The 19,479-nt window shown below is 34.0% G+C and overlaps 1 protein-coding gene across 27 annotated transcripts in view; it reads right to left on the bottom strand.

Moving 5' to 3' along the window:
- The window catches only part of LOC307189655 (uncharacterized protein), a 2,229,222-nt gene that overhangs the window by 13,802 nt on the left and 2,195,941 nt on the right, over nt 1–19,479 (bottom strand). The gene's annotated exons all lie outside the window — the stretch shown is intronic.

The following is a 19,479-nucleotide window of genomic DNA, read 5'->3' as shown; positions in this document are numbered from 1 at the left end:
TTGTGGTTCTGTTTTACCTTCCAGTTGTTGTTTCATCTGTATTTTTATTTTTTTATTCTTTCTAACATATCTTTTAGTTTTCTAATTTTATTTTTACTCTTTGTTATTGTTCTGCTTTTTTTCTTTCTTTTTTTTTTTTTTTTTTCTGCTCTGCATGGCTTGCACGATCTTGGTTCATGAGCCAGGGGTCGGGCCAGAGCTCCAGTGGTGGGAGCTCCAAGCCTGAACCATGGGACTAACAGAGATCCACAGACACCAGGGAATATTCATCTGAGTGAGGTTTCCTGGAGGTCCTCATTTAAGCACAAAGACCCAGCTCTACCTAACAGCCTACAAACTCCAGTGCAGGAAGCCTCATGCCAAACAACCCGTAAGGCAGGAACACAATCCCACACATCAAAAAAAAATGAGATGACCAAAAAATATGTCAAAGAAAGATGAAGTAGAAAGGTAAAAACCTACAAGACCCAATAAATGAAGAGGAAATAGGCAATCTACCTGAAAAAGAATTCAGAGTAATGATAGTAAAGATGACCCAGAATCACGGAAATAGAATGGTGGCATGGATTGAGAAAATATAAGAAATGTTTAACAAAGATCTAGAAGAATGAAAGAACAAACAAACAGAGATGAACAACAAAATACACTAGAAGGAATCAATAACAGAATAAGTGGGCCGGAAGACAGAATGGTGGAAATAACTGTCAAGGAGCAGAATAAAGAAAAAAGAATGAAAAGAAGACAATCTCAGAGACCTCTGGGACAACACTAAACACACCAATATTCGAATTATAGGGGTCCCAGGAGAAGAAGAGAAAAAGAAAGGGTCAGAGAAAATATTTGAAGAAATTATGGTGGAAAATTTCCTTAACATGGGAAAGGAAAGTCACCCAAGTCCAGGAAGTACAGAGAGTCCCATACAGGATAAACCCTAGGAGAAACAAATCAAGACACATATTAATCAAATTAACAAAAAATTAAATTCAAAGAAAAAATATTAAAAGCAACAAGGGAAAAGAAAAAATAACATACAACGGAATACCCATAAGGTTATCAGCTGATTTTTCAGCAGAAACTCTGCAGGCCAGAAGGGAGTGGCAGGATATACTTAAAGTGAAGAAAGAGAAAAACCTACAACCAAGATTACTCTACCCAGCAAAGAGCTCATTCAGATTCGATGGAGAAATCAAAAGCTTTTCAGACAAGCAAAAGCTAAGATAATTCAGCACCACCAAATCAGCTTTATAACAAATGCTAAAGGAGGGAAACACAAGAGAAAGAAAAGACCCACAAAAACAACCCCAAAACAATTAAGAAAATGGTCATAGGAACATACATATCAATAATAACCTTGAATGTAAATGGATTAAATGCTCCAAACAAAAGACACAGGCTAGCTGAATGGATACAAAAGCAAGACCCATATATATGCTGTCTACAAGAGACCCACTTCAAACTTAGGGACACATACTGACTGAAAGTGAAGGGATGGAAAAAAATATTCCATGCAAATGGAAATCAAAAGAAAGCTGGAGTAGCAATACTCATATCAGATAAAATAGACTTTAAAATAAAGAATGTTACAAGAAATAAGGAAGGACACTACATAATGATCAAGGGATCAATTCAAGAAGAAGATATAACAATTATAAATATATATGCACCCAACATAGGAGCACCTCAATACATATGGCAAATGCTAACAACCATAAAAGGGGAAATCAACAGTAACACAATAATAGTAGGGGACTTTGACACCCCACTTACACCAATGGACAGACCATCAAAACAGAAAATAAATATGGAAACACAAGTTTTAAATGACTCAATACACCAGATGCATTTAATTGATATTCATAGGACATTCCACCCGAAAGTGGCAGAATACACTTTCTTTACACTTTCTTCTCAAGTGCACATGGAACCTTCTCCAGGACAGATTACAAATCTAGGGTCACAAATCAAGCCTCAGAAAATCTAAGAAAATTGAAATCATATCAAGCATCCTTTCTGACAACAGCACTAAGAGACTGGAAACCAATTATAGGAAAAAAACTGTAAAAAACACAAATACATGGAGGCTAAACAGTGTGCTACTAAGTAATCAAGAGATCACTGAAGAAATCAAATAAGAGATTAAAAAATACAGAGAAACAAATGACAATGAAAACACGAGGACCCAAAACATATGGGGTGCAACAAAGTAGTTCTAAGAGGGAAGTTTACAGCAATACAATCCTGCCTCAAGAAACAAGAAACATCTCACATAAACAATCTAACCTTACACTAAAAGCAACTAGAGAAATAAGAACAAAGAAAACCCAAAGTCAGTGGAAGGAGAGAAATCATAAAGATCAGAGCAGAAATAAATGAAATAGAAATGAAGAAAACAATAGCAAAGATCAATGAAACTAAAAGTTGGTGTTTTGAGAAGAGAAACAAAATTGATAAACCTTTAACCAGACTCATCAAGAAAAAAAGGGAGAGGATGCAAATCAATAAAATTAGAAGTGAAAAAGGAGAAATCACTACTGACATCACAGAAATACAAAGGATTTTAAAAGACTACTACAAACAACTATATGCCAATAAAATGGACAGCCACAAAGAAATGGACAAATTCTTGGAAAGGTAAAATTTTCCAAGACTGGGCCAGGAAGAATTAGAAAATATAAACAAACATATCACAAATAATGAAATTGAAACTGTGATTAACAATCTTCCAGAAAACAAAAGCCCAGGAACAGATGACTTCACAGGCAAATTCTATCAATTTAGAGAAGAGGAAACACCTATCCTTCTCAAACTCTTCCAAAAAATTTCAGAGGGAGGAAGAACATTCCAAAATTCATTCTACAAGGCCACCATCACCCTGATACCAAAACCAAAAATATCACAAAAACGAAAATTACAGACCAATATCACTGATGAAAATAGATGCGAAAATCCCGAACAAAATTGTAGCAAACAGAATCCAACAACACATTAAAAGGATCATACACCATGATCAAGTAGAGTTTATCCCAGGAATGCAAGGATTCTTCAATGTATGCAAATCAATCAATGTGATATACCATATTAACAAATTAAGGAATAAAAACCATATGATCATCTCAATAGATGCCAAAAAAGCTTTTGACAAAATTCAACACCCATTTATGATAAAAACTCTCCAGAAAATGGGAATAGAGGGAAACTACCTCAATATAATAAAGGCCATATACGACAAACCCACAGCAAACATCATTCTCAATGGTGAGAAACTGAAAGCATTTCCACCATGATCAGGAACAAGACAAGGATGTCCACTCACAGCAATCAGAGAAGAAAAAGAATTAAAAGGAATCCAAGTTGGAAAAGAAGTAAAACTGTCACTGTTTGCAGATGACATGATACTATACATAGAAAATCCTAAAGATGCCACCAGAAAACTACTAGAACTAATCAATGAATTTGGTAAGGTTGCAGGATACAAAATTAATGCACAGAAATCTTCAGCATTCCTGCACACTAACAATGGAAAATCAGAAACAGAAATTAAGGAAATAATCCCATTTACCATCGCAACAAAAAGAATAAAATACCTAGGAATAAACCTACCTAAGGAGGCAAAAGACGTGTACTCAGAAAACTATTAAACACCAATGAAAGAAATCAAAGATGACAAAAACAGATGGAGAGATATTCCATGTTCTTGGATTGGAAGAATCAATATAGTGAAAATGACTATACTACCCAAAACAATCTACAGATTCACTGAAATCCCTATCAAATTATCAGTGGCATTCTTCACAGATTTAGAACAAAATTTTTACAATTTGTATGGAAATACAAAAGATCCCAAATAGCCAAAGCAATCTTGAGAAAGAAAACTGGAGCTGGAAGAATCAGGCTCCCCAACTTCAAACCATACTACAAAGCTAAAGTAATCAAGACAATATGGTACTGGCACAAATACAGAAATATAGATCAATGGTACAGTATAGAAAGCCCAGAGATAATCCCACACACATATGGTCACCTAATTTATGACAAAGGAGGCAAGAACATACAATGGAGATAAAACAGTCTCTTCAATAAATGGTGCTGGGAACTGGCCAGCTACACATAAAAGAATCTAGAACAATACCTAACACCATACACAAAAGTAAACTCAAAATGGATTAAAGACCTAAATGTAAGACTAGACACTATAAACTCTTAGAGGAAAACATAGAATAAACACTCTTTGACATAAACCACAGAAAGATCTTTTTTGACCCACCTCCTAGAGAAATGGAAATAAAAACAAAAATAAACAAATGGGACCTAATGAAATTTAAAAGCTTTTGCACAGCAAAGGAAACCATAAACAGGATGGAAAGACAACCATCAAAATGGGAGAAAATAGTTGCAAATGAAGCAATGGACAAAGGATCAATCTCCAAAATATACAAACAGCTCATGGAGCTCAATATCAAAAAAACCCAAACAATCCAATTAAAAAATGGATGGAAGACTTAAATAGACATTTCACCAAAGAAGACATACAGATGGCCAAGAGGCATCTGAAAAGATGCTCAACATCACTAATTATTAGAGAAATGCAAATCAAAACTACAATGAGGTATCATCACACACGCAGCAGAATGGCCATCATCAAACAAACTACAAACAATAAATGCTGGAGAGAGCATGGAGAAAAGGGAACACTCTTGTACTGTTGGTGGGAATGTAAATTGATACAGACACTATGGAGAACAGTATGGAGCTTCCTGGAAAAACTAAAAATAGAACTACCATACAACCCAGCAATCCCACTGCTGGGTTTATACCCTGAGAAAGCCATAATTCAAAAGTACACATATACCCCAATGTTCATTGCAGCACTATTTACAACAGCCAGGACATGGAAACAACCTAAATGTCCAACAATAGATGAATGGATAAAGATGTGGTACATATATACAATGGAATATTACTCAGCCATAAAAAGGAATGAAATTGGGTCATTTGTAGAGGTGTGGATGGACCTAGAGTCTCTCATACAGAGTGAAGTAATCCAGAAAGAGAAAAACAAATATCATACATTAATGCATATATGTGGAATCTAGAGAAATGGTACAGATGAACCTAGTTCTAGGGCAGAAATAGAGACTTAGATGTAGATAATGGACATGTGGACACAGTCGGGGAATGGGAGGGTGGGACGAATTGGGGGATTAGGTTTGACATAAACACACTGCCATGTGTAAAATAGATAGCTGGTGGGAACATGCTGATAGCAAAGGGAGCTCAGCTCAGTGCTCTGTGATGACCTAGATGGGTGGGATGAGGTGGTGGGAGGGAGGTCTGGGAGAGAGGGAATATAAATATACATATAGCTGATTCACTTCATTGTACAGCAGAAACTAGCACAACATTGTAAAGCAATTTTACTTTCTTTTAAGAAAAAAGAAAAAGAAAAAAATTAAAAAAAAGAAAAGCAACCTATGGAATAAAAGAAAATATTTGCAAATCATATCTGATGAGGGATTAATAGCCAAACTATATTACAAAACTCATAGAAATGAATAGCAAAAGACAAATAATCTAAAGAAAAAAATGGGCAGGGGACCTGAATAGACATTGTTCCAAAGAAGACAAAAATGGCCAACAGGTACATGAAAAACTTACTCAACATCACTGATCATTAGTGAAATACAAATGAAAACCACAATAAGATATTACTTCATGTTAGAATTGCTATCATTAAAACATGAGAGATTACAAATATTGGTGAGAATATGGAGAAAAGGGAACTCCCATGCACCACTGGTAGGAATGTCAATTGGTTCAACCATTACGGAAAACAGTATGGAGGTTCCATAATTAACAATAGAAATTAACAATAGAACATATGATCCAGCAATCCCACTTCTGGATATATATCCAAAGATACTGAAATAAAGATCTCATAGAGATTCTACATTTCCATGTTCATTGCAGCATTAATAAGGAAATCCTGCTATTTGTGACAACATGAATAGACTTTGAGGGCATTATGTAAGTGAAATAAGACAGAGGAAGACAAATACTGTATGATCTCACTTAGATGTGGAATCTAAAACAACCAAGTTTATAATAAAAGAGATACGTGTGTTTGCCAAAGCCTGGGAGTGGCGGTTGTGGGGAAATTTGGTGAAGGTGGTCAAAACGTACAAACTTCCTGTTATAAGATAAATAAGTACTGCGGATGGGATGTACAAACTGAGGACTATAATTAACACTGCTGTATGGCATATTTAAAGTTTCTGAGAGTAAATCCTAAAAATTCTCACCACAGGGAAAAACCTGTTTTGTAACTATGTAAGGTGATGTATGTTAACTAAACTTATAATAGTCATTTGCGGTATACATATGTTAAAAGTCATTATGCTGTATACCTTATACAGTGCTGTATGTCAATTATCTCAATAAAACTGTAAAAAAAAACCACTGTGCAGATGTTCAGCTTTTGTTGTGATCCTTCCAATTAACCGTTAAAACCTCAACTAGTTCTTAGTTCTTCTCCCAGTCTGTGTCAGAGTTACATCACTATTATCGATTAGCATTATTCTTTTTTTTAATAAATAAATTTCTTTATGGCTGTGTTGGGTCTTTGTTGCTGCGCATGAACTTTCTCTAGCTGTGGCGAGCAGAGGCTACTCTTCATTGCAATGTGTGGGCTTCTCATTGCAGTGGCTTCTCTTGTTGCAGAGCACACGGGCTCTAGGTGTGCAGGCTTCAGTAGTTGTGGCAAAAGGGCTCAGTAGTTGTGGCTTGCGGACTCTAGAGCACAGGCTCAGTAGTTGTGGCACATGGGCTTAGTTGTTCCGTGGCATGTGGGATCTTCCCAGACCAGAGTTCAAACCTATGTCCCCTGCACTGGCAGGTGGATTCTTAACCATTGCATTACCAGGGAAGTCCCAGCATTATTCTTTATGTAGAAAGTGGTCTGCTTTGACCTTCATGAAAAAAGCAATAGGCCACTATTTTTCTCCCTCAGAATGATTATATTAATTTACATGAATTAACAGTGAAACCCTTTGGCAACCATGTCTGCTACACATTTTGACCTAGGTACATTCAGAGATGTTTCAGCTTTATATTAATCACAGGTGGTATTTATGTGCCTATGAGTGAGTTCAGAGACCTGGTGAATTTTGTTTGTGATGGTGCCTATTTTTCATCAGTAAATAAACATTCTATTTTGTCCTGGAATCAAATAATTTTATCTAAAAGAAACATAAATCAGTCCCATACTCAGTTTCAAGATAGTTTCCTATAGCAAGTTTAAGTTAAACCGTTAGCTGGTACACATCTCCTAGAGTTTGAAGATTGTATAAATACCTGTTTTTGTTTTGATGAAAATAGATTCCAATGTCCCACGCTCCTAATCTTTCCCCAAAACATTTGCTCAAATAATTTAACATTCTTATTTGAATTGTCTATTTCAGGTGATTAAAATTCATGATTGTCACAACACTTCAATTCTGAAGAATATCAAATATATCTATACTCCTAACAGTTTTTTAGAAGTTGTACACTGTTTTCTTCTTCTTACTTTCCATAGCCATATCTTTTATACAGACATGTGGACACAGTGCGGGAAGGGGAGGGTGGGATGAATGGGGAAATTAGAATTGACATATATACACTACCATGTGTAAAATATATAGCTAGTGGGAACTTGCTGTAGAGCACAGGGAGCTCAGCTTGGTGCTCTGTGATGACCTAGAAGGGTGGGATGGGGGGAGGAGTGAGAGGGAGGTCCAAGAGGGAGGGGATATATGTATACATACAGCTGATTCACTTCATTGTCCAGCAGAAACTAACACAACATTGTAAAGCAACTGTATGCCAATAAAAAAAAATAAAATCTCAAGGAAAAAGGAAGATGATCTTTCTTTCTTTGTTGTTGTCAGCGTAGGGAAACAGTGGCATGCTCTGTATTGTTACTTTAAAATATTTCTAAATAGATAGGTGTTCTCCTAGTAAGATCTGACCAATAGCTTGCTTGAATAATTTTATTGTAAGTACTCATTATGCTAAGAATTTACATTATATGCAATATTCTTGACTATTCTAAGTGGTTTTATCATGTCAATTGTAGACTGTTAAATTACTATGTGTGACTTTGGAATAAAAGAGATTTTCTTCTTTGGGTGCACACATATACAATACAATTAGATTTAGGGAAATAATTCTGAAGGCATTCCACACATTAAAATTTGTAGTTTTATACAAAATATTATTTTTATTTGTCCTTAGAGCTGCCTTCTAACTAGTGATGTGCAATACTGGGTAAATTATATAAATGATACACTTTAACTCAGGTACTCCTTCACACCCTTTTTTAAAGTTTTTCAAAACTCACTGGAGTTTTTAGATTGGAAGAAGCTTAGCCAATTATCCTGTAAACCAAAGTAACTTCTCATATTCTCCCCTCATCATAACACAGTGTACTAATGTATCTCCTGATAAATCCTTATAAGAATTATCTGCTCATACAAAACATTAAAACTCATTGTTTTATAACCAGAGTGGAGAAGGGTGTCTAAGTGATGAAAACAAATTTAAACGATAACTTAAAAAATTATTTGTCTCAAAAGAATATATTATTCATTGTTAAATATTTTATTTGTTTTGTTGTTAAATTTAAACAATAAAAAAGCCAAAAAGAAAGTTTAAGTCACCTAAAAACACCACCCAGAGGAAATGATCGCTAACAGTTGGTTCCTGTCCTTGCAGAAAACCTAATTCTGTATTTATTTATACATGCTATCCACCTAGATATATGTATTCATAGATGTCTTTCACATTAGTAAGATCCTCAGCTTTAGCATCATTGCTGGCTGCTATCTCCTTGAATGACCCTGAGGTGTTGTACAATGAGGAAGTGAAGGTTAAGAGAGAGTTGTAAACTGCCTCACTGTGTGTTGAAAGTGTGCTCAAATACATAGAACTCTTATTAAAAGACTGGGAGATATTTTGGTCTCAGAAATTTAAAATCTTTTTTCTATTCATTAGCTGATCACTAAGATTAATAAAATAGAAACTCCAGAGGTTACAAATGACAGAAATATAGACTTTGTAAAATTAGTTCAGGAAAGCCACTAAACAAACAAATAGCAACAACTCCAACAAACAGTAACAATAAACTATGAAAAGGAGGAAGGAAAATATGATTACCAGAGTTTATACACTGTAATATTCAAAAAGTTCAATTTTCAGCAACAACAGAACCCTGAGGTTCTATTGTTGCATGGTCTATATACAGGAAATAAAACAATCAATAGAAACTATTTATGAAGAAGCTGAGACATTAGGCTTACTAGTAAAAAATTTAAAACACACTTAACTGTCTTCAAAGAATTAATGGAAACCATGTCTAAACAACTAAAAGAGACCATGAGAATAATGTCTCCCCAAATAGAAACTATCAATAAGAAGACAGAAATTCTAAAAAGGATTTATACATGAATACAAATATAAGTATACATATATATAAAATAGAGCTGGGAAGTACAATAACTAGAATAAAAGATTCACTCAGAGTTCAATAGAAGATATGAGCAGGCAGAATAAAGATTTAGTGAACTTCAAGATAAATTATTTCAAATTATATCTGATATGAGGAACAGAAAAGATATGAATGAAGATAAGTGAACACATTCTAAGAGACCTGTGGGGCACCATCAAGCACACTAACTAACTTAAATGAAATGGACAAATTCCTAGAGATACACAAAATATCCAAGCTGATTCATACAGTCATAGATAATATGAATATATAAAAAGAGATTGAATTATTAATTAAATACCTCCAATCAAAGAAAAGCCCAGGACTAGATGGTGTCACTGGTGAATTCTATCAATTATTTAAAGAAGAGTCAGCACCAACCCTTCTCTGTAAACACAGGAAAAGATGCTCATCATCATGAATAGGAAAATCCAAATCAAATTTGTAATTAGACACTATTTCACTCTGTCCAGGATGACTATAAAAATAATGATAACAATTGTTGGTAAGGATGTAGAGAAGTTAGAACCCTCATAGATTGCTTGCAGGAATGTAGAATGATTCAACAGTGTAGCAAATGGTTTGGTATTTCCTCAAAAGTAAAACAGAATTAGTATAAGACCCAACAATTCTGCTTCTAGGTCTTTACCCGAGAGAATTAAAATATATGTCCACTCAAATATTTATACACTGATGTTCATAACAGCATTATTTATAATAGTCAAAAGGTGGAAAAAATGCAAATGTCCATCAGCTGATGAACAGATAAACAAATGTGGTATATCCATACATTGAAATATTATCCTACCATAAAAAGGAGTGGAGTATGGATACATGCTACAACATGAATGAATGTAGAAAACATTATGCCAAATGAAATAAGCTAGAAAGAAAAGGCTGCATATTGTATGAGTCTATTTAGCTGAAATATCAAGATTACACAAATTCATGGAGACAGAAAATAGATTATTGGTTATTCAAGGGATAATGGGAGGTGTAGGTTTTCTTTTGGGGCTATTTACGTTCTGGACCCAATTCCAATGTGTTAGAGGGGTTTCCCCTTGCCTTCTCACCACCACCAAAAACTCTTCAATACCAGCTGAGTATCCCAGAATTTGAACCAATTCTGACACTGTCTACCTGGAGATAGCATCAGATTCCACAGGTTAAGGGCTCAGTCCCACAAAAGCTTCCCTTCATTTCAGACACCAATTGCAAGTTCAAGTTGTTACCTGTGTTTCTGACCAATGGGTTGTAAGTAAGAGGTTCCTTCGACCCCCTTGTCAGTAAGATTAATTTGCTAGAGCAACTCACAGAACTCAGAGAAACATTTTAGTTTCCATCTGGAAAAGCCAGATGGAATAGATTCATAGGTCAAGGTATGGGAAAGGGCATAGAGCTCCCATGCCCTCTCAAAGTATGCCCCTCTCTCTGAATCTCCATGTGTTCATCAATCCAGAAGGTCTTTGAACCTTGTTCTTTTATATTTTAAAGGAGATTTCATTACTCAGGCATGGTTGATTAAATCACTGGCCATTGGCAGTTGATTCAATCTCTAGCCCTTCTCCCTTCCCTCGAGGTGGGGTGGGAGGGTTTGGGGAACTGAAAGTTCCAACTCTCTAACCACATGCTTGGCTTCAAAGAAAATCAGCCCCTTAGGTGTGTTCCAAATATAACCTCATCAAACTAACAAAGATACCTTTATCACTCTCATCACTTAGAAAATTCCAAGCATTTTAGGAGCTGTGTGCCATAGATGGGGACAAAGATCAAATATATATTTCTTACTATAAATTATAGTTAACAAAAGGGTCATGAAAATGCTCAGGAATCAGATAGCATTGATGAACACGCAACATGTGAATGTACTAAAATCACTGAATTGCACAATATAACATGGTTAAATGGTGGATTTTATGGTATATGAATTTAACTCGAAATTTTTAAAAAAGAATAAATTGGATTTTAGTAGTAAAAAATGCAACAACAATTACTAAATGGATGGACTAAGGAGCAAAATGGAAAGAATAAAAAGTCAATGAGCATGCAGCTAGAATAATAGAATTATACAATCTGAATAAGAGAGAGAAAATAGAGAAAAATGACAAGAGCTTCAGGGACCTGTGGTACTATAATCTCTATATCTACATCTATGTCTATCTCAATCACAGCAGCTGATTCACAGAAGAGTAGGCTAAAAAATATTTGAAGAAATAACTGCTGATTTTCCATAATTTGGCAAAAGACATAAACCTAAAATTAGAACAGGATAAACCAAGAGAAATAAATTACAAGACATGTCATAGCCAATCTTATGAAAACTGAAGACAAAGAAAAAGTCTTGAAAGCAGCTAAAGAGAAACAACCATTTATTTATTGAGATGAAAAAAATTCAGATCTGGCCTAATTTCACATCAGAAATTATAGATACCAGAAACAACAAGGTCCTACAGTGTAGCACAGGGATTACATTCAATATCCTATAAACTATAATGGAAAAGAATATGAGAAAGAATATATATATATATATATATATATATATATGTATACTTGAATAACTGCTGTAGAGCAGAAAATACACAACACTGTAAATCAACTATATTTCAATGAAGTAAAATTTAAAAAAGAAATTATATATATCAGAAGGAAGTAAACACATTTTTATAAGTGCTGAAAGAAAAGAACTGTCAAATCAGAATTTTATACTTAGAAAAATAGCATTTGGGTATGAGTGAACAGGCCTGCCCTAAAAAATTTCTAAAAGGAGTTCCACAAACACAATGGAAATATTAAAAGAATAAACTTTGTAACGTTAGGAAGGAAGAAATAGCAATGAAAATAGAAAAAATTATGTATATGGGCAATACATTTTCCTTTTCTTGAGATTTTTAAATCATGTTTGAAGCAAAAATTTTAATACCATCTAATATTATCTAAATATGTACAGAAAATATTTAAGCCATTTTTTTTAATAAATGGAGAGGGCAAAGAGGAATAAAAGAAGGTAAGTTTTCTATACTTCAGTCAAATTGGTAAAATGTCAACATTGTAGATGTGCTAAATTATTTATATATAACATAATACTAGCAGAAGCACTAAAAAGCTATGTAAGGAGATATATTCAAGAATACTGGAGATAAATAAAAATGAAATTCCAAAAAAATATTTAAGTGACCTACAGAGAAATAGGAAATAGAAAACACAGAAACAAAAACACAGAGGTACTAAGCAGAAAACAAAACATAAAACAGCAGAATTAAAATTTAACATAGCATAATAACATTAAATGTAAACTGTTTAAATATATTGATTAAAAGATAGAGATCAGGTGGAAAAAGCACATGACCTAATTACACACTTTATACAAGAAACTCATTTTAAGGATATTGGTATAAGTAGGGTGAAAATACTGGCAAAAAAATACTATAAAATCATTAATCAAAAGTAAGCAGGGGGGCCTCCCTGGTGGTGCAGTGGTTGAGAATCTGCCTGCCAATGCAGGGGACACGGGTTCGAGCCCTGGTCCGGGAAGATCCCACATGCCACGGAGCAACCAGGCCTGTGAGCCACAACTACCGAGCCTGTGCGTCTGGAGCCTGTGCTCCGCAACAAGAGAGGCCTCGACAGTGAAAGGCCAACGCACCCCAGTGAAGAGTGGCCCCTGCTCGCCTCAACTAGAGAAAGCCCTCGCACAGAAATGGAGACCCAACACAGCCAAAAATAAAAAAAATTAAAAAATAAAATAAGCAGGAGTGGCCATGTTAATATGAGATAAAATTTACTTCATAACAAAAAAATATTACCAAGGATAGGGAGGTACATTTTACAGTGATGAATGAGTCAATCTATCAAAGTGATACAGTAATTTTAAATGAATATGCACTGAACAGCAGACTGAAAGATACATGAAGCAAAAACAGATAAAACTGAAAGGATAAATAGATGAATCAAGAATTATACTTGGAGACTTCAACACCCCTCTCAAAATTTATCCAAGATAGAGCATGTCTTAATCACAAAACAAACCTTAACCAATTTCAATAAATTGCAGATAGATAGATTCTGATTTCTGACCACAGTAAAATCAAATTAGGGGAAAAAAATAATAGAAATACAGCAGGAAAATCTCCAAACACATGGAAAATAAATCATACATTTTAAAATAATCTACCAGTCAAAGAAAGAGTTGCAAAGTTAGTGACAAAAATACATAGAACTGAGTGAAAATACAAGATATCAATATATGTAGGACACAGGTATATCATTTCTCAGAAGGAAATTTATAACACTTATCTTAGAAAAAGAGGAAATATCTTAAATCAGTAATCTAATCTCCTACTTCAAGAGACTAGAAAAAGAACAAAATAAATGCAATGTAGGGATAAGAAAAGAAAAGATGTCAAAAAATTAAACCTGAAATAGAGAAAAATCAATGTGTCAAAGGTTTGTTATTTAGTAAAAGTCGATAAAGTTGATAAACCTTGAGAAAGACTAACAAACATAAGAATGAAGTAATAACTCTCAAATTAGGAAGGGAATGGGGATATAATAACAGATCCTAAGCCATTTCCATTCCTTGAAAATCACAAATTCACAAAATTAATCAAAAGGAAATAGACATTCTGACTAGACTCATTATCTCTAAAGAAGTTAAATTTCTAATTTAAAATCTTCCAGATACATATACCTCGGCTCACATGCTTTCACTAGAGAATCATGCACACATTTAAAGAGTAACCATAAATTTTACAAAAACTTTTCCAGAAAATAGGTCACTAGGAAACTCTTTCCAACTCATTTGATGAAATTACTATTATCCTGATTCTATAATCAGACAGATAGTGCAAAAAGGAAAGCTACAGGACAATATCTCTCAGGAACGTAGATGCAAAAATCCTCAAGACAATATTACCAAATCAAATCCAGTAATGTATAAAATATATATATACTATGAATAAATGGAGTTTCTTCCAGGTATGCAAGACTAGTTCAATATTCAAAAATTGATCAGTGTATTCAACCATATTAATAGGATATAGAAGAAAAATCATGTGATCATAATTAACTGAAACAAAAAATTTGACAAAATCAATACCCATTTATTAAAAAAAAACCCTCAGCAAACTAAGAATAAAGGAGAATTTCTCAAAGTTAATAGGATTATCTACAGTGAACATCATATTTAATGGTGAGATGCTAAACATTTTCTATGATTGGACTCATTCTAGGACATCTACTCTCAACAATACCTTCAACATAATATGGAAGTTCTATTTACTGAACTAAGGCAAGTAAAAGAAAAGGCATATATATTGGAAAGTACTGATTTAAAAAATCTGCACATGCATGTGATATTGTTGTCTCATTAGAAAATTCCAAAATCTACCAAAAAAAATTCTTAAAAGTAATAAGTAAGTTTGGCAAGTTTGCCAGACAATTTATCAAAATGCAAAAATTAATTGCCTTTCTACAGACTAATAACAATCTCATGGAAACCAAAATTAAACATGTAAAAATATCTACAATTCCTCTGAAGAAAATGGCATGGGTACAAATTTAAGAAAACAGGTACAGCATCCGTAACATGAACATTTCAAAATGTAAATTAAAGAAATCAAAGAAGCTCTAAATCAATGGAGAGAAACACTGTGTTCATGGATTAGAAGATTTAACAGAGTAATAATCTTAATTATTTCCAAGCTGATCCATTTGTTTAATGCAATTTCCACCAGAATCTTAGCAATATATTTTTAGACACAGACAAGCTTATTTTAAAACTTGTGTGAGAGGTATAGGTCCTAGAATTATTCAAATAATTTTGAAAAAAGAAGAATGTAATGGAGAAATTTCTCTACCCAACATCAAGGCCTATTAGACAACTACAGCAGCCAAGACAATGTGCTACTACTGGTGAAACAGACAAAAAGACCAGAGGAAAAAAAAATAGAGAACCCAGAAGTTGACCAACATATATTTGTCCAACTGACTTTTTTTTATAAGGGTACCAAAGCAATTTAATAAGGGAAGGAGCACCTTTTCAACAAATGATGCTGAAGCAATTGGGTGTCTAAATTAGTCTCAACTTAAATTTTATGCCTGTATATAATTTAAATAACAATTTAATCTAAAATGTAGGACTATAAAATGTTTAAATAAAAACTGGAGAAAAATCTTTTGGACCTAAGGCTAGGTGAAAAGTTCTTAGAATTGAAATTAAAAGCACAATCCAAAAGCTGAAAAGTTGACAAATTAAACTATGTCAAAATGAAAAAAAACAACAACAAAGTTTTGCCTTGTTAAAGACCCTGTGAAGAAAATAAAAGGATAAACAAGGTACTGGAAAAAAGTATTTTCAAAGCACATTTTGACAAAGGAATTGCATCTAGAATGTATAAAGACTCTCAAAACTTAGTAAAAACAAAACAAAACCAAACCAAAAATATGATGAAAAATATGGGTAAAATAAATGAACAAACATTTCACTGAGGAGGCTACATGGATGGAAAATAAGCCCATAAAAATATGTTCAACATCATTTTCCATAAAGGAAATTCAAATTAAGACCAAAAATTGGGTATCAGTACCTCCTACCAAAATAACTAAAATTGAAAAAAAAATTGTGGAAATACCACATGGTGGTAAAGATGTGGAGAAAATGGATCATTCATGAAATGCTTCAAGGAATGTAAAATTGTCCAGTCACTATAAAATACAGGTTGCAGTTTCTTTAAAAAAAAAAAATCTAAACATGCACTTTCCATGTGATCCAGCAATAGCACTGCTGGGCATTTAATTCTAACAAGTGAAATATTATGTTCATGCAAAATTTGTCAACAAATGTTTATAGCAGCTCCATTTGTAAGAATCACAAACTGGAATGTTTAAATGGTGAATGGGGACTTCCTTGGTGTCACAGTGGTTAAGAATCTGCCTGCCAATTCAGGGGACACGGGTTCGAGCCCTGGTCCAGGAAGATCCCAAATGCCGCGGAGCAACTAAACCCATGTGCTGCAACTACTGAGACTGTGCTCTAGAGCCTGAGAGCTACAACTACTGAGCCCATGTGCCACAACTGCTGAAGCCTGTGCACCTAGAGCTCATGCTCTACAACAAAGAGAAGCCACCACAATGAGAAGCCCATGCACAACAACGAACAGTAGCCTCTGCTTGCTGCAACTAGAGAAAGCCTGTGCACAGCAATGAAGACCCAACACAGCCAAAAATAAATATATTAATTAATTAGTTAAGAAAAAATAAAGGGTGAATGGTTAAATAAAGAGTGTTACATCCACGTCTTTAAATCCTACTCATCAAGAGAGACTACTGATACACATAACAGCCTGGGTAGATTCAGTCTGAGTAAAAAGGCAGTCTTCAAAATGTTACATGCTATTTGATTCTGCTTATATAGCATTCTTGAAATGACAAAATTATAGAGGTAAGAGGGTTGGAGGTGGTGGTGGAGACAGGCGTCTGTGATTATAAGAAAGCAACATGTGTGATCCTTGTGATGAAACTGTTCTGTATCTTGATTTACATGCTGGGCACATAAATGTAAATGTAATAAAATAGCATAGCACTACACACGAACACACACAATTAACACATGTAAAACTGGTGGACTTGAGTAAGGTCAAAGGATTTCTAAAATGCCAATATTCTTATTGTGATTTATAGTATAGGGCCCTCTCTGTGTTATTTCTTATAGCTCATGTGATGCTACAACTATCCCAAAACAAAAAGCTTAAAAAATTAATAGAAACAAAATAGTGAAATAGTTCACTCATTTAGGGATAATAAGAAAATATAAAAAGGAAATCTGAATTATTTTCCTTTTCCTTAGTATTATGAAGTCTGTTTCTTCAAAGAAATATACCTCCTTAAGTACATGGGAACACATCTAAATATTTTCCATTTATACCACTGTGGACTTGATTCTTAAAAGCATTGTTCTGGAAAAGTCATTTTTTTCTGAAGAGAAATGAATGTTTCTTGTATAATTCATCCTATTTGCAGAAAATGCAACAGGTGTTCTATTTGAATTATAATATTTCAAAATAACAAGAATACTTCTATTAGTGCCTAGCATCCTGATTCCTTAGTACTCAAGTTGAAAAACTTAAAAATTAAAGTTTCGTTGAAATTCTTAAAATTTTCCAGTTTACATTTGCATGAAATGGCTTTCTTTTTAAGACATTCTTTTCAAGCCATCAGCAGATTTATTGAAAATCCTATCAAGATTCCAAAAACATTTTTTTAAAGAACTAGAAAAAAAATCTTAGAATTTGTGTAGAACCACAAATGACCCTGATTATACAAAGCAATATTGAGAATAAAGAACATAGCTGGAAACATCACCATACCTGAAATTCAAACTATATTACAGAGCTATAGTAATCGAAAGAGTATGGCACTGACATCAAAACAGACACATAGACCAATGTAACAGAATTGAGAGCCTGTAAATAAATTCCTGCATATGTGGCCAACTAATATTTGACAAAGGAGTCAAGAATACTCAAAGGAGAAAAGAGCCTCTTCAATAAATGGCGCTGGAAAAATAGGATATTCACATGTGAAAGACTGACTATAGACCACTATCTTTCACCACTCACAAAACTTAACTTGAAATGGATTAAAGACTCGGAAATATAAGACCTGAAACCAAGCAATTCCTAGAAGAAAACTTAGAGAAAAAGTTTCTTGACATGGGTCTTGGTAATAAATTTTTGGATATGACACCTACAGCAAAAGCAACAAAATAAAAGTAAACAAATGAGACTACATCAAACTAAAAAGCTCCTGCAAAGCAAGAGAAACAATCAACAAAGTGAAAAGGCAGTCTATTGAATAGGCAAAAGTATTTGCAAACCACATACCTGATAAGGAGTTAATACCCAAAATATACAAAGAACTCACACAACTGAATAGCAAATAAATCATCCAATTTAAAAATGAGCAAATCACCTGAATAGACATTTTCCCAAAAATACATTAAAATCGCCAAGAAGTACATGAAAAGATGCCCAACATCACTAATCATCATGGAAATGAAAATCAAAACACAATGAGAAAAATATCAACCTCATGCCTGTTAGAATGGCTATTATCAAGTAAAGGAAAATAACAAATGCTGGTAAGGATATGGAGAAAAAGGAACCCTTGTTTGTGTACTGCTGGTGTGAATGTCAACTGTTATAGCTACCATGGAAAACAGTAGAGAAGATCCTCAAAAAATTAAAAACAGAACTATCATATGATACAGTAATTCCACTTCTCGGTTTTTTCCCCAAAGAAAACAAAAAAAATTTTTTTGAGAAGATATATGTACCCAATGTTCTTACAGCATTATTTACAATGGTCAAGACAAAGACAATGTAAGTGACCATCATGAGATAAATAGATAAAGAACTTGTGGTATATTCAGTTGACCATTTAACAACAAATGTCTGAACATTACACGTCCATCTATACTCAGATTTTTTTCAATAATAAATACTATGTATTACATGATCCAAGTTTGGTTGAATCCACAGATGTAGAGTGCAGATATGAGAAATCCAGTACAGGGAGGGCTGACTACATGTTATAAATCGATTTTCAAATGTGCAAAGGGTCGCCATCCCAACCCCTGAGTTGTCTAAGTGTCAATTATACATATAGTGGCTATTCAGCCACTAAAAAGAAAGACATCCTGTCTTTTGTGACAACATAGATGGGCTTTGAGAGCATTATATAAGTGAAATAAGTCAGACAGAGAAAAACAAATACTGCATAATCTTAATTTTAGATATGGAATCTAAAGAAATCTAACTCATAGAAAAAGAGATCAGACTTGTGGTTTCCAGAGGCGAGGGGTGGAGAGTGGGGGAATTGGGTGAAGGTGGTCAAAAGGTACAAACTTCCAGAAATAGGATAAATAAATACTGGGGATGTAATACACAACATGATGACTA

This window comes from Stenella coeruleoalba, assembly GCF_951394435.1.
Source record: "Stenella coeruleoalba genome assembly, chromosome: 7".
NCBI classification, from domain to species: Eukaryota; Metazoa; Chordata; class Mammalia; order Artiodactyla; family Delphinidae; genus Stenella; species Stenella coeruleoalba.
This window is presented reverse-complemented; position numbering and strand designations above follow the sequence as displayed.